The sequence below is a fragment of the Chelonia mydas genome, chromosome 1 (assembly GCF_015237465.2).
Source record: "Chelonia mydas isolate rCheMyd1 chromosome 1, rCheMyd1.pri.v2, whole genome shotgun sequence".
NCBI classification, from domain to species: Eukaryota; Metazoa; Chordata; order Testudines; family Cheloniidae; genus Chelonia; species Chelonia mydas.
This window is the reverse complement of record NC_057849.1, coordinates 258,941,202-258,953,322: the sequence shown is the minus strand read 5'-3', so window position 1 is coordinate 258,953,322 and position 12,121 is coordinate 258,941,202. Positions and strand designations below refer to the sequence as shown.

Below are 12,121 nucleotides of genomic sequence, written 5' to 3'. Positions count from 1 at the left end.
GCCAGACAACCCCCCCCCCCGACTCTTTACCTTCCCCCTGTAATGTCAGTTGGAGACATTGTAGCGTGCTGGGCTGTTGCGCAATATTAGCACTGTTAAACAGCTGCTGCATTCCCCCTCAGAGGTGGGTGCACTCAGTGATGGGTGAAGTGGTCCCTTTATGACCATCCGTATCCTCTGGGATGAAAAGGGCTAGTGAAAGATTTATCGTATATGAAAATGCTTTGTCTCTGCTCAGCTCCCTCCATTCATTCCAAAGTTTCTCTGCTTTGGGGACGTGGAGGCAGGGACGACAGCTTCCTCGTAAGTCACCAGAAATGATTGAGCGTCTCAGCAAAAGCCAACAAAACTGTAATCTCCAGCTAGCCAACTTTAGGATGTGCTTGCTGGCTGTGGCTGCGCTAACAAGAGCTCACACAACTTCTGTGGGGTTAGTTCTTGCAAGTGAATGCTTTGTCCTGTTTCCAAAGAAACTGTGATGTAGCTTGCGGCAACTAAATCATATTATGGTTTGTGACTGTAGTTGCCAAACTCCAGAGGCCCCATTTCTAGGCTGGTACCATGGAAACCGGGTCTGGGTCTTGTTTTCACCATGCGGTAGAAAGAGCGTTTGAGTTTCCAGATCAAATCGGATTATGACAATGCTAGCAACAACACTTTTGACCTGCCGCTGTGTTAACTCCACATTTTTAGTACAACGTATTATTCCCTTTTCTGTCCTTTTACTTACAGAATCTTAGAAATTAAAGGTAGAAATGGCCTATTCTTATCCACCCCTCTCCCTTCTCGTGGTATGCCTGAGGGCTTTATCCATTTTTAATAACCAGCAACGAGGCTTTCATCACTTCTGCTAGGACACTTCCCCAGTCTGATACACCTCTCGCTGAGGTTGTGTTTCTTGCTGTCCAGAGTCAATTTTCCATTATTTAGTCTCATTCCATGACTCCTTCAACCAACCTTAAACAATTTCCCTCTGTCCTTTCCATTTGCACCTTTCAGATACTTGCAGGCATCAATCATAGTCCCCTTCTTTAGATATTTGACCAGTCTATATATTTACCTCATTTTATCTTTCCTCATGAATCAGCCTGTCCAGCTCCCTAATCTCATTGGCTGATGCCCATGTGGCTTTGAGGAAAAGTTACTGTAGAAAAGCAGGAACACAATACGTTGTGCTTTGTGTTTTTCACATACACATAAAACAAGTACTTGTGGTTTTTCTCTCCCTAAATTCTTGGCCCAGAAAGGCATTTTCTCTTGTATGAGTGGACAATCCTCAAGAAATCCCACAAAAAGCTGAAAATAGGTTAAATTTTGAGCCTAAACTATTTGATGATTGTTTTAAACTGTTCAGCTTTGTGCTCTGCAATGCCTGTCTGTCACCAGGGTACAGTGGCCCTGGTCCTCGCTCACATCAGGCACACTCTGTGCTGGCAGAGTGGTGCAAAGTGGCCTCAAAGCTAGTCTAGCCAGCCACAGCGCATTCAGCCAGGACAGGGGGATAATCCAAAAGCAATTCCTACGGGATGCTTTCCTGTAGCCCAGGGGCACAGGCCACAGTTTTCAGTGCCCTGCAGAATCCCAGCTGCTGAAATTGCCTCTCATGGTTCTTGAAAACTGCCACAATTTAGAAAGGCCTTCAGGCTAATCTAAATTAGTGCAGGGGAACGGGACTGGCCTGGCACACATGATCAGGAGAGTCAGAGGTATCTTAAAGAACTTTGTACTACCCTCTCCTGCGTTGCACCACACAATTGTTGGCTGCGGGAAAGGATCAAGGTTCGTAATTACAAAACTCAGATTTGCAGCCAAGAACTTAGAAGCATGACATTCTCAATGAAGTTTAGCTGGTTTGCTTTGGTTGAAGACCTGAAAGTTGCTGGGCACGAGCTGAACACCTGCAATTCCACAGGTGCCCCCTCCTCAGGTTTCCCTTGAGTGTGGAAAAAGGGCAGGACTTTTATGCGTCCCCTTTCTAGGCATTTCCCTTTATCTGAGTGTCATTGCCATCTGCTGTAATGCTCAGAACACCATTGGCTAGGATACCCTCATAGTTACATTACATTTCATAGCGGCAATAAGCCATCTCCTGGCGAATGTATTTGGGGTTATGCACCACCCACATAGGTTAAGAGATGGGGCAAAGAAACGGTCAGGCTTGCGGGAGTGGCTCATGAGTGGGAGAGCTCCCACTGCCCCGCTGCCAGAGCTCCGGTGGCGCTTAAAAGGGTCCAGGGCTCCCCGCCGTGGCCAGAGGACCGGGCCCTTTGAAGCACTGCCGGGGAAGCCGGTCCGGCACGGCGTACTGGCTCTTGCCGGTATGCCAGACCGGACCGGCTTACTTTCACCTCTGCCTCCTGGACAGGAGTGCTGGAACCTCGGTAGAAGTGTGTGGGAGGGCATGGGGCTCTGCCCCCTCTGTGACCCTATCTCTCCTCTCTTCTTCCCCCAGGCCCTGCCCTCTCTGTGGTCCCACCCCCTGCTCCTTCTCTTTCCCCCGGGGCCCTACCCTCCAGCCAGCCTGGAAGCCCAAGCCTGGCTGTGGTAAGAGCCACCCAGGGAGCATGGCCACAGTTGGGAGCCCCCTGGCCCCCTCTGTTCCGGCACCCCTGCTCCTGGATCATTGTAACAGTCTTACCATGGAGTCACAGAAGGTCCCCTTAGACTCTCCAGTCTATCTTGCCACCCAGACAAACTGAACTTACTGATAAATGGTCACCAAAAAAAATCACCCCACGTTCAGCTTATTCCCATTCCCAAGAGACCAGTCACTTACCCCAGGTCAATTGGTACCCTAGATCTTACACCAAAGACAACACCTGTAGCCAATCCTGTAATAAATAATCTAAAGGTTTGTTAACTAGGAAAAAGAAATTACAAAGTTATTTGCAGGTTCAAGCAAGCAAACATATACTCACAGATGAGTTACCATCTAAATCCTAAGAGTGACCAAGTTGCAGTGATGTGTCTATTCAAAGTGTCTTTCGGGGCAGGCCCAGGAGGCTGCCCTGGGGATCTCTAGCCCTGTCAGAGTTCAGACAGCCAAACAGATGGAAAATTTTCCTGTGACTTTGTTTTATTTCCTTCATTCAGCTTCCAAGTCCACAGAACAAGCTTCCTTGCACACAGCATTTCCAAGGGGGGATAGGGCCATTAAGCAGTCCTTTGTATTGCAATGTTCCTTGACCCAGCTGATTTTGATAGCCCTTCTGGATGGGGTGTGGCAGGAGTCCTGTGCCTGGTTCACAAGCGCAGAGCGGACATTTGCAAAGTTATAATGCAAAACGTACCGATTTTCTTGTGGCGTGGAACACCGACATTGCAGTGAGATTAACGCCTGCAGCAACTCACAAGCATTTCATAGTCTAAACACGAACTACATTCTTGTAAGACTAATACCTACTTTGAGCAAACTAACATACAGGTGAGCTGGTCTGGTCTCCAGCTATGAGTTTGTTAGTTTTAGCTAATGCCTGCAGCCTGGGCAAGCGCTGGCACCTCGTTTGCCAGCATCACAGGAAACGCCCTTCCCCACCCCCAATCCCTTATGTCAGTAATTTTTTTTTGTGTGTATCTGTAGGCAGCACTGCTGTACCCTCTGTGATAATATCAGATCTCATAAACGAAGCAAGGTTGGGCCCGGTCAGTACTTGAATGGGATATCGCCTATGCAAAGCCATGTGCTGCAGGAAGCGTTGTAGAAGGCTGTCTGTGTCAGTGGTTAAACCAGTGCCACACCAGGAACAATGTACGCCTGGGTCTGTTATCCTTGAAGACACCAAAAGAGGTCCTGACCTCTGGTAGTTGTTAAAGACCCCATCTGGCTTCCAACGATATATTTTCCCCTTTTCTTTTCTTGGCAGCTGAATAAAAAATATGGAAATGTCTTTAGTCTTCAGAACTGCTGGAGTAATCTGATAGTAGTGAATGGATTCAAAGCAGTAAAGGAAGCATTGGTCCAGAAATCAGAGGACTTTGCTGACCGACCATACTTTCCTATATATGAACTTGGGTTATGGAAGAACTCTGAAGGCAAGTACCTTGGAAACTAACATGGTTAGTCTGGCAGTGTTGCAGGGGGACTGGCTTTATCATTTGAGCTCCTGGAGAGGTTGAAGGGGACTTAGCGAGTGAGCTGGAGTCTGCCCCTGACACTACCTCTCGCGAGGAGGAAGTCAGGCTAGATGAAAATGGGGACTCTCCTTCCCAACTGCAGCGCTGCAACAACTACTAAGACAGGGCCATTCTGAAATGCTCCGTGGGACGTACATGCCAATCAACACCGATTGGCTGCCACTGTCAGAACTGGCGGATTCCTACCCCTCACCATATGTAGGCACCTTCCTCGGCTTGTAAAAAAAAAATAACCTCCTTCCAAGGAACCTCCAGGACCCAAGAATGAAAGTGGGGGAGAGTAGAAAGAAAAGCAACCTAAAAGGGAGGCTTGTTGGGCTGGAATTATCTCAGGTTATCCCAAAGCACTTTCATTAGAAAGCTTAGAGCTGGACAAATACCTATAGAGTCACATCTTCTCAACCATGGGCAGTATGTGAACCCCCCATTTGGGGAGGCTAGTCCCCTGCCCTGAGCTCCCTACTGCAGCTGGAGAAGCCCTGCCCAAGCCACCGCCTGCCTGAGCCACCCCGAGCCCTGGCTGGCTGGAGGAGCTCTGAGTCCTCGCGCTGGCCTGGGGCCATGGTGGGGATTATTCGCAGAAGTTTGGGAAGGCTTAGCCTCCTCCAGCCTCCGTTACACCGCCTATGTTCTCAGTCTCACCCTGGCCCATACTCTGGCCAATTCAAGAATGCGCCCTATAGTATGTTCTCCAGGGCTTTCTCCAATCCAATTTTAAATGACTTGTGGTGGGGCATCCATGAATTCCTTTGAGAGACTATTGAGTAGTTTAGTCGATCTAATCATTGGGAAATGTTTTCTGACATCCAGCGTGAGCCTCACACCCTGAGGGTATAGCATGGCTTAGCTCCATTGATTGCATCCGGTTATACGAGCTGTGGATCTGGTCCTGAACTTCATCCCTTACTCCTAGCTATACCTTGGACCTCCCTGAATAATCCCTCTCCTTCTGCACTAACCACCTACACCTATGAAGGCTGCAATAATAGCTCCCATTAGTTGCCATTTGGCCAAGCTATACTTGGTTCCTTTTATCCTTCCTCAGAAGCCAGTCCCTTCAGCCCTATTTTGTTGCTGTCCAGTGAATTTTGTATGGTGCTTCTCAGAGGTTATTATGTCTCTTGTTTGTTAATATTTTCCAGGGTGGTGCTTGCAAGATATGGTCATGCGTGGAAGGAGCAAAGGAGATTTGCACTCTCTACCTTGAGGAACTTTGGGATGGGAAAGAAATCCTTGGAGCACCGTGTGACCGAGGAAGCTGGATTTCTATGCTCTGCGATCAGTCTGAAAAAGGTTTGTGGCATCCAGGGAGATGGGGCAGGGGAGCAGTGTAACTTCCATAGATAAGGAAATGAAAGGGTAATATGGCTGATTATGAAGGAAGGAATAATAACACAGTATCTCACATTTCTACATAATCCCTGATAGCCAGAAGGATACTAAAGTGCTTTGGAGACCAGACACATAGTGATCATTCATCCAGCACTATCATGAAGCCACTGTGGGGTCCAACCGGACAGCTGTTTTAACATGACAGTTTGTGATGGGAAGTAAAACAAAAACAAAACCCCGACACCTCCAATTGAATGTGCAAGGGGAATTTTAGGTTGGTAGAAAGTAATTATCTCAACTGGAATCTGGTGAAGGCATCAACACTAAGCCGCTTCCAAAACATGCCATGACGTCTTTAAGGACGTCACTTTTATGCCTCAACTTAAAAATGTCTGTAGCAGCACAGTAACATCTGTCTGTACACAGGCGGCCCGGGTTCAGTCCCGAGGCAAAGAGATGAGTACTGTTACCTGCACACAATTCTCTGTTACTTGCACGCTCTAGGGGCACCCACTTGACCCAGTTCTTAGGGCTGAAGGCGTAACCCTCTTAATTTAGACACCCACCCTTACCCCAATCCTAGGCTCAGGGCATACCGTTTGGGGGTTTGCAAGACCTTTTACCAGTGAAAGAGCCTTACACAGTAATAACCTCTATTTATTAACAATTACCAAGCAGAATACACATGGTAAGCGTACAATGCTGTGCTCGCCAATCCTGGTCAGGCAGGCGGACTTTCCCTGTTGGCCATGCAAGGGCAGTCTCGTCTGGATTCCGCCACCTTAACTAATTTAGACCTAGCAAAATTAATTATGTAACAGATGAAAACAAAGAACCAGACAGAGATCATACAGACAAACAATCGAGAAGTGGGGACCACTAAGTTTTCTTTAACCCTCTTAAGATCTGTTTGTTTATCTGGTGATAGTGGGTGCCATTAGGACAGGATCGCCTTCTTAGCAGCCCGATATTACATTGTTTTAATGTATTTTAGATGGACTGTGAGGATGTGACTTCCTACTTCTCAGCTAATGGCTGCGGCTCTCCTAATATGGTTGCAGACAAAGGCCTTATCCTGACAGTACCACTGACTGAATCCGCAGCCCAAACCTGCAATTCTTAAGTTTTCCATGGTGGTCTCTCTTCCAAGTATTGAGCAGGCCCAACCCTGTTAGTCTGTGAGACATCTTTAACTTCCCCAGCTTACATGAGCATGGACTTTCAACTGGTTGTTCCATAAGAAGTCTTGAAATGTTAGCGGTTCTTGCTCAGTATGTTCCATGCAGTGAGGGGCAGGCTGCAATGATGTTGTGCCTCCTAATGTCTTTGGTTGGTCCTGTATGTTTTTCAGGTCGTCCTTTTGATCCACATTTTCTTATAAACAACGCAGTTAGCAATGTGATCTGCTCCCTCATCTATGGTGAGCGCTTTGACTATGACAATAAGAAATTTCAGAGGTTGTTGCATTTGTTTGATCAGGCCTTGAATGAAGAAGCTGGATTCCTGCCCCAGGTAACTCAGCATGTATGATTTGGTCAGTAAGAAGCTGCCATTTGATTGATCAGTAAGATTGTATTTTAGTGATTCTTTTCTGGGAGCCATAGGGTGTGGTTGTCTCTCTCTCTCTCACTCTGTTATCTTAGCTCCTTGTCGTAGTACCTTGGCTGCTGCGCATCCCTGGAGTGCCACAGAGCATCTTCCGATCCCAAAAGGGGATCCTGGACTTCATAAATGAGCTTCTGAAGGAGCACAGGATGACCTGGAATCCTACCCAAAAGAGAGACTTCACTGATGCTTTTCTACAAGAGATAGAGAAGGTAGGAGGAGAGGGGCAGGTGTAGATCTCTTTGGCTCTGTGAATGTATTAGTGATGGGAACACTCCCTGTTAGCTTCCCTTGTTGTCAAGTTTACAAGCAAAATCCTATTGCTAATAGAACTGCTATGAACAGCTCGCTATTCTATTTCTTCTGGTTTTCACTTATCTAGTGAGTTTGATGAGTTCACGCTCAGAAATCAGCTGAAGAATAGGCTGAAACATGAAACAAGGAAACGTGTCACTTTGACAAAATTTCCTTTAGAGAAAAATGAAAATGAAACATTTTGATAGGCTTGAAACATTCCGTTTTGAGGTTGTCAGAACAGCACTGTGACAGGGTCGGGTCAAATGGTGATTCGTGATTGCCCATGTGAAGTCTAAGTCCAAATTTACAGAATTGGTCTGAGAAAAATCGAGATAAGAAACCCTTAGAAAACAGACACATAAAATCTACAGCATTACAAAAGATAGCCGGACTACTTCGTGCTGCGATCCTGTCATATCTTGTACGCTAAGCACGGTGGCCCTGAAGAGTACTTGGTGGGGAGACTGTTGGTTCAGTAGGTAGCACTGAGGTCCTGTTCTCATAGAAGCTACCAGGGCAGGAATAGGGCCTGTCAGATTGTTATTCCCAGGTAGGTATATGAACTTTTGGAATCCTGATGTTAATTTGTTGGCTAGCATGTTGGCTGCACCCTGCTCGCTACTACATGGAATTTCTGACCTGATCAAGTGTGAGTGATCACACTAACCTCTTGAGGTTGCAGAGGCACAAATCTCTAAGACTGACTGGAGACCCTCCTTTAACTCTGGTGGCAAGAGACTGGGCAGAGTTTCCAGCATGTATGCTGAGTGTACTGAGTTGCATCAGCCAGTGGGAGTCTGCCGTGCCTGGGTACTCCTCCTCCATCTTCATAAACTCTTTCAGGTACCTTTGGCAGTGGTGCTGGAACTGGGGATGCTGCCGCACCCCCTGGCTTGAAGCAGTAATAACACACACCAAATACATGGTTTCCAGCATCAGCACCCCCCACTACAGAAATTGTTTCGGCACCCCTGGCCTTTGGTGGGTCAGAAAATGCTGCTGAAATGTCCACCAGCGCCTCAAGGAAACTCTGCTCAATTCCTGACCCAGGCGTGACAGCGCAAGCAAGAAAAGTTCTTGAAAAGGGGCCTCTTCCATGTTGCTCGGCAGGCAGTGTTGGCAGGCTGGTCACGCTTCCTGTAACGTGCAGGGTGGGCATGAAGCTTCCCCACAGTCAAAGGCTAGAGCGGCCACACTCTAGGGGGTGGTGCTAGGGGGTCTGGGATATGGTTGGTTTGACTCAGGTCTGCCTGCTACTGTGTGGATGCCAGAACCCCAGGTTCATGCCTGAGCTCGAAAATCCTTAACGTAGGGTTGATAATCAGCATAGACTTCTGCAGGGGTAGTCAATAAATTTTTGTCAAGGTCCACATTTCTTGGTCAAGGTATAGGCAAGATCCAGACTGCAGAGAGAGAAAAAAAACAATAATAATAAGTAAATAAAAAGATTTCAGGGTCTGTTCAAAAGCATCTAGCAGTCCAGATTTGGCTTGCGAACTACCTATTGACTACCCCGGTGTAGAATCTCAAGCGCATGGTTCTCTAACGCAGGGTCAGCTGAGTCAAGTGTCCCGAACCCTGGGCTTATATTGCCTGTGTAGACATACCCTGTGTTTTTGGAGGAGAAGGTCCCGAGCTTTTCCTGATGAAGTCTATGATGTGTGGGACAAATTATTACCTTGAAATGTGTGACCAAGGAGCCATTACAGCATGTGTTGTCATATGTACGTGTTTTGCTGCACTCTGCAAACAATTCAACCTTTCAGTCTGAGAACATGAATTACCACTATCTACAATTCTGCTCCTCTCTCCCCAACAAAAATCGAAGGTCAAATCATGCTCTCCTTTGTTCTCTTCAGGCTAAAGAGCATGCGGGGAGCAGTTTCAATGACAACAACCTTCCTATGGTAACAGTTGACTTGTTTACCGCTGGCACTGAGACCACTTCCACCACCCTGCGCTGGGCATTGCTGTACATGCTTCTCCACCCTGACATCCAGTGTAAGCAAGGGGACTGGTGGAGATGTGACTGGTTCTTCCACAGAGAACTTCTTAGCATCTGCTGTCACCTTTGTGTTCTGGGGGTATGAAGCTGCCGTAGCAGCAGTGACAGCAGTGATTGGGGAATAATTCCAGTGGAGCACTCTCTGAGGGGGAGAGCAAAGCCCTGTGGGAAGGGAGAAAGGAGAGAGCAAGCTGTGAAGATTTCAGCGTCAGAGGGAGCACTCACCATTTTCTTCATGACAAGTGCACTTTGAGACCCTTGTAGCTACTTGGTAACTCTTCCTTCTCTTAGGTCTCTGCAGGGATAAATGCTAACCTGCCTGAATGTGCTAATGCTGGAGGCAGAAGTGGGTCAAATACAGTATGGGTAAGGTGGGGTGTCTCAAACAATGCGCTTATTGGCCTATAGAACAGAGGATGACTATGTAAGTTGGGCTGAGGAACCGAAGAAGTGTGCTCTCCTTCAGCTCCTAATTCCGCATTTCTCTCTTTCCTACTGTCTACGGGGCTTGCTTTGCCCCCTTGCCCCAGCCAGGTAAACCCTGCCTCCCTTGCACTCTTGCTTTCAGGTGCTTTCAACAAACATATAAGACCTGATTGTGAGGTCAGGAATTAGTAGTTGGGAAGCAGAGCAGTTCATGTCTGGGGTATCAAAGAGGCTTTCTGGTTGTGTGAAGGTGAGAGAAATCGGAGGTTTGTCCACCCCCTCTCCTCACTGCTGGTTATCTTTCCTGACCCCTGAAGAAGTGCCCCAGACACTTAAAGCACCCACTTCCTAGAGATGACTCGCTTGTAAACTGCTCAGTGATTGGTAGGAAGGTGGCTAACAAACTCACCGAATATAAACCCAGCGCTGTACAAATAGACAGACCATTCCTGCCCCACAGGGTTTAAAGCCTAAGGGTAAATGCGTAGGTTCCCCATTTTTATGGTGTTGATGTACATCATTATGTTGCATTGAGGAGGATGTAAAGTGTCTTTTTCCAGGTAAAGTCCATGAGGAAATTGATAAGGTGATTGGCAGGGACAGGTCACCCCAGATGGAGGACCAAGCGAACATGCCTTATACCAGTGCTGTGATCCATGAAACTCAACGTTATGGGGATATCGCTCCTGTGGATGCCTCACATGACATACCGGGACACCGAGCTCCAAGGCTTCTTCATTCCAAAGGTATCTATGGCCAGGCAGGGGATGCAGACCTCCTCTCCCCTTGCAGACTTATGTCCTGCAACTGCAGACATTCCATATGTGAATCTCCCCAAGGTTCCATGCAGAGTGGGGTGGAGCACCAGGCCCTGAATCGCACAACCATTGGCGAGTTATCAAATGTGCAGTTTTAAAAGGCCTTGGGCTTCAGAGACAGCCTTGTTTATGTGGTTAGCTCCATCTTGAACAGGTCTTTGAATATCTGAAAAAACAACGAATTGAGCTAAGACACTACTAAGGATTTCAATCCTTACAGGGGAGACTGTAATTTTGTCTTGGGCACCTTCTAACATTCAGTACATCTGCTTGAAGGTGGTGAAAGGTAATGCTGACTGACTGTATAGAAACTACCAGCTAGGTCAGCAGTTCAAATCCAACACAGTAGCAACTAACACACTATTATCTGAAGGTTGTTCAGAGGCCACTGTGCATCTCAGTCCAGTTCCAAATGGACAAGAGACAATGACAGGCAATTACTGCCTTCTTTGGTGAGAGTCTCATTGGAGAGACCAAAGCCACACAATACTCAATTCCACTTTTGCCCTTAGAGGAAGCTCCTCTAGCTCAGGCCTGAGGCATGTGAGAGGGGAAAGATCTCGCTTTTTCTGTGAAGACAATGAGAATTGCGGTTTGGAGTCTCTCAGTCAGCACACTCTTACCAGAGCTAAAATTAACTTGGGAAAATATTTGAAGCAACTGGGGAGTAGAAGGAATTTTCATCTCCTGAACCTCATTAGACCATGAAAACACCCCTTGCATACTCTTAGTCTAGCTAGCATGCAATGGACAAGGGCTTCAGAGCATATGCTGTGCACTGGCTGGGGCCTTGAAAGCGTCCCACTCCACTGTGCTATAAGATTATACAATGAGGTACCTGAGCTGGGTTCTGTGCCTTCCTCTGAAGCGTCCTACAATGGCCAGTGCTTGAGATGGGATATTGAATGCAGAGGGACTGGCCTGTTCTGGTGTGACAACTCTTATGTACCCTGTTCCTTCTCTGGGGTGGATCAGGGGACGACAGTCATCACTAACTTGTCCTCGGTGCTGAAGGATGAAACGGTTTGGGAGAAGCCGCACCAGTTCTACCCGGAGCACTTCCTGGATGCAGATGGGCAGTTTGTGAAGCGAGAGGCCTTCCTGCCTTTCTCTGCAGGTAAATCCAAGGGGAGGAGCAGCTGGCAGAGGCCGTCCCTGTGGAAATGAGGCACAGTGCATGAGATGTGACCCACTATAGTTATGGGAAAATGAGTCTCCTCTAAAGCAAGATGTCCCTCTCATCATGAGAGCAGCTTCCTCAAGGGGAAGATCAGTGCAGTCAGTGCTGAGCTGGGCCTGTTCTTCATGAGCATGCTGCATCTCCCCAGAGAAACTACTTCATACTCCAATAGACACAGGGACATACTGAATGCAACACATTAATCCCTTCTGCACTCTAAGGAAAACCTTAACTACAAGCCCAGGAATCTGTTTAGAAACAATGTGCACGCAGGTGAGGTGTGTGTTATTGGGAAAAGGATGAGGTCGTAGTTAAGGCTTTCTG

The 12,121-nt window shown here is 47.4% G+C and overlaps 1 pseudogene; it reads left to right on the top strand.

Annotated features, from left to right (window-relative positions):
• LOC119564154 overlaps window positions 1-12,121 on the top strand; it is a 28,775-nt pseudogene that overhangs the window by 9,177 nt on the left and 7,477 nt on the right.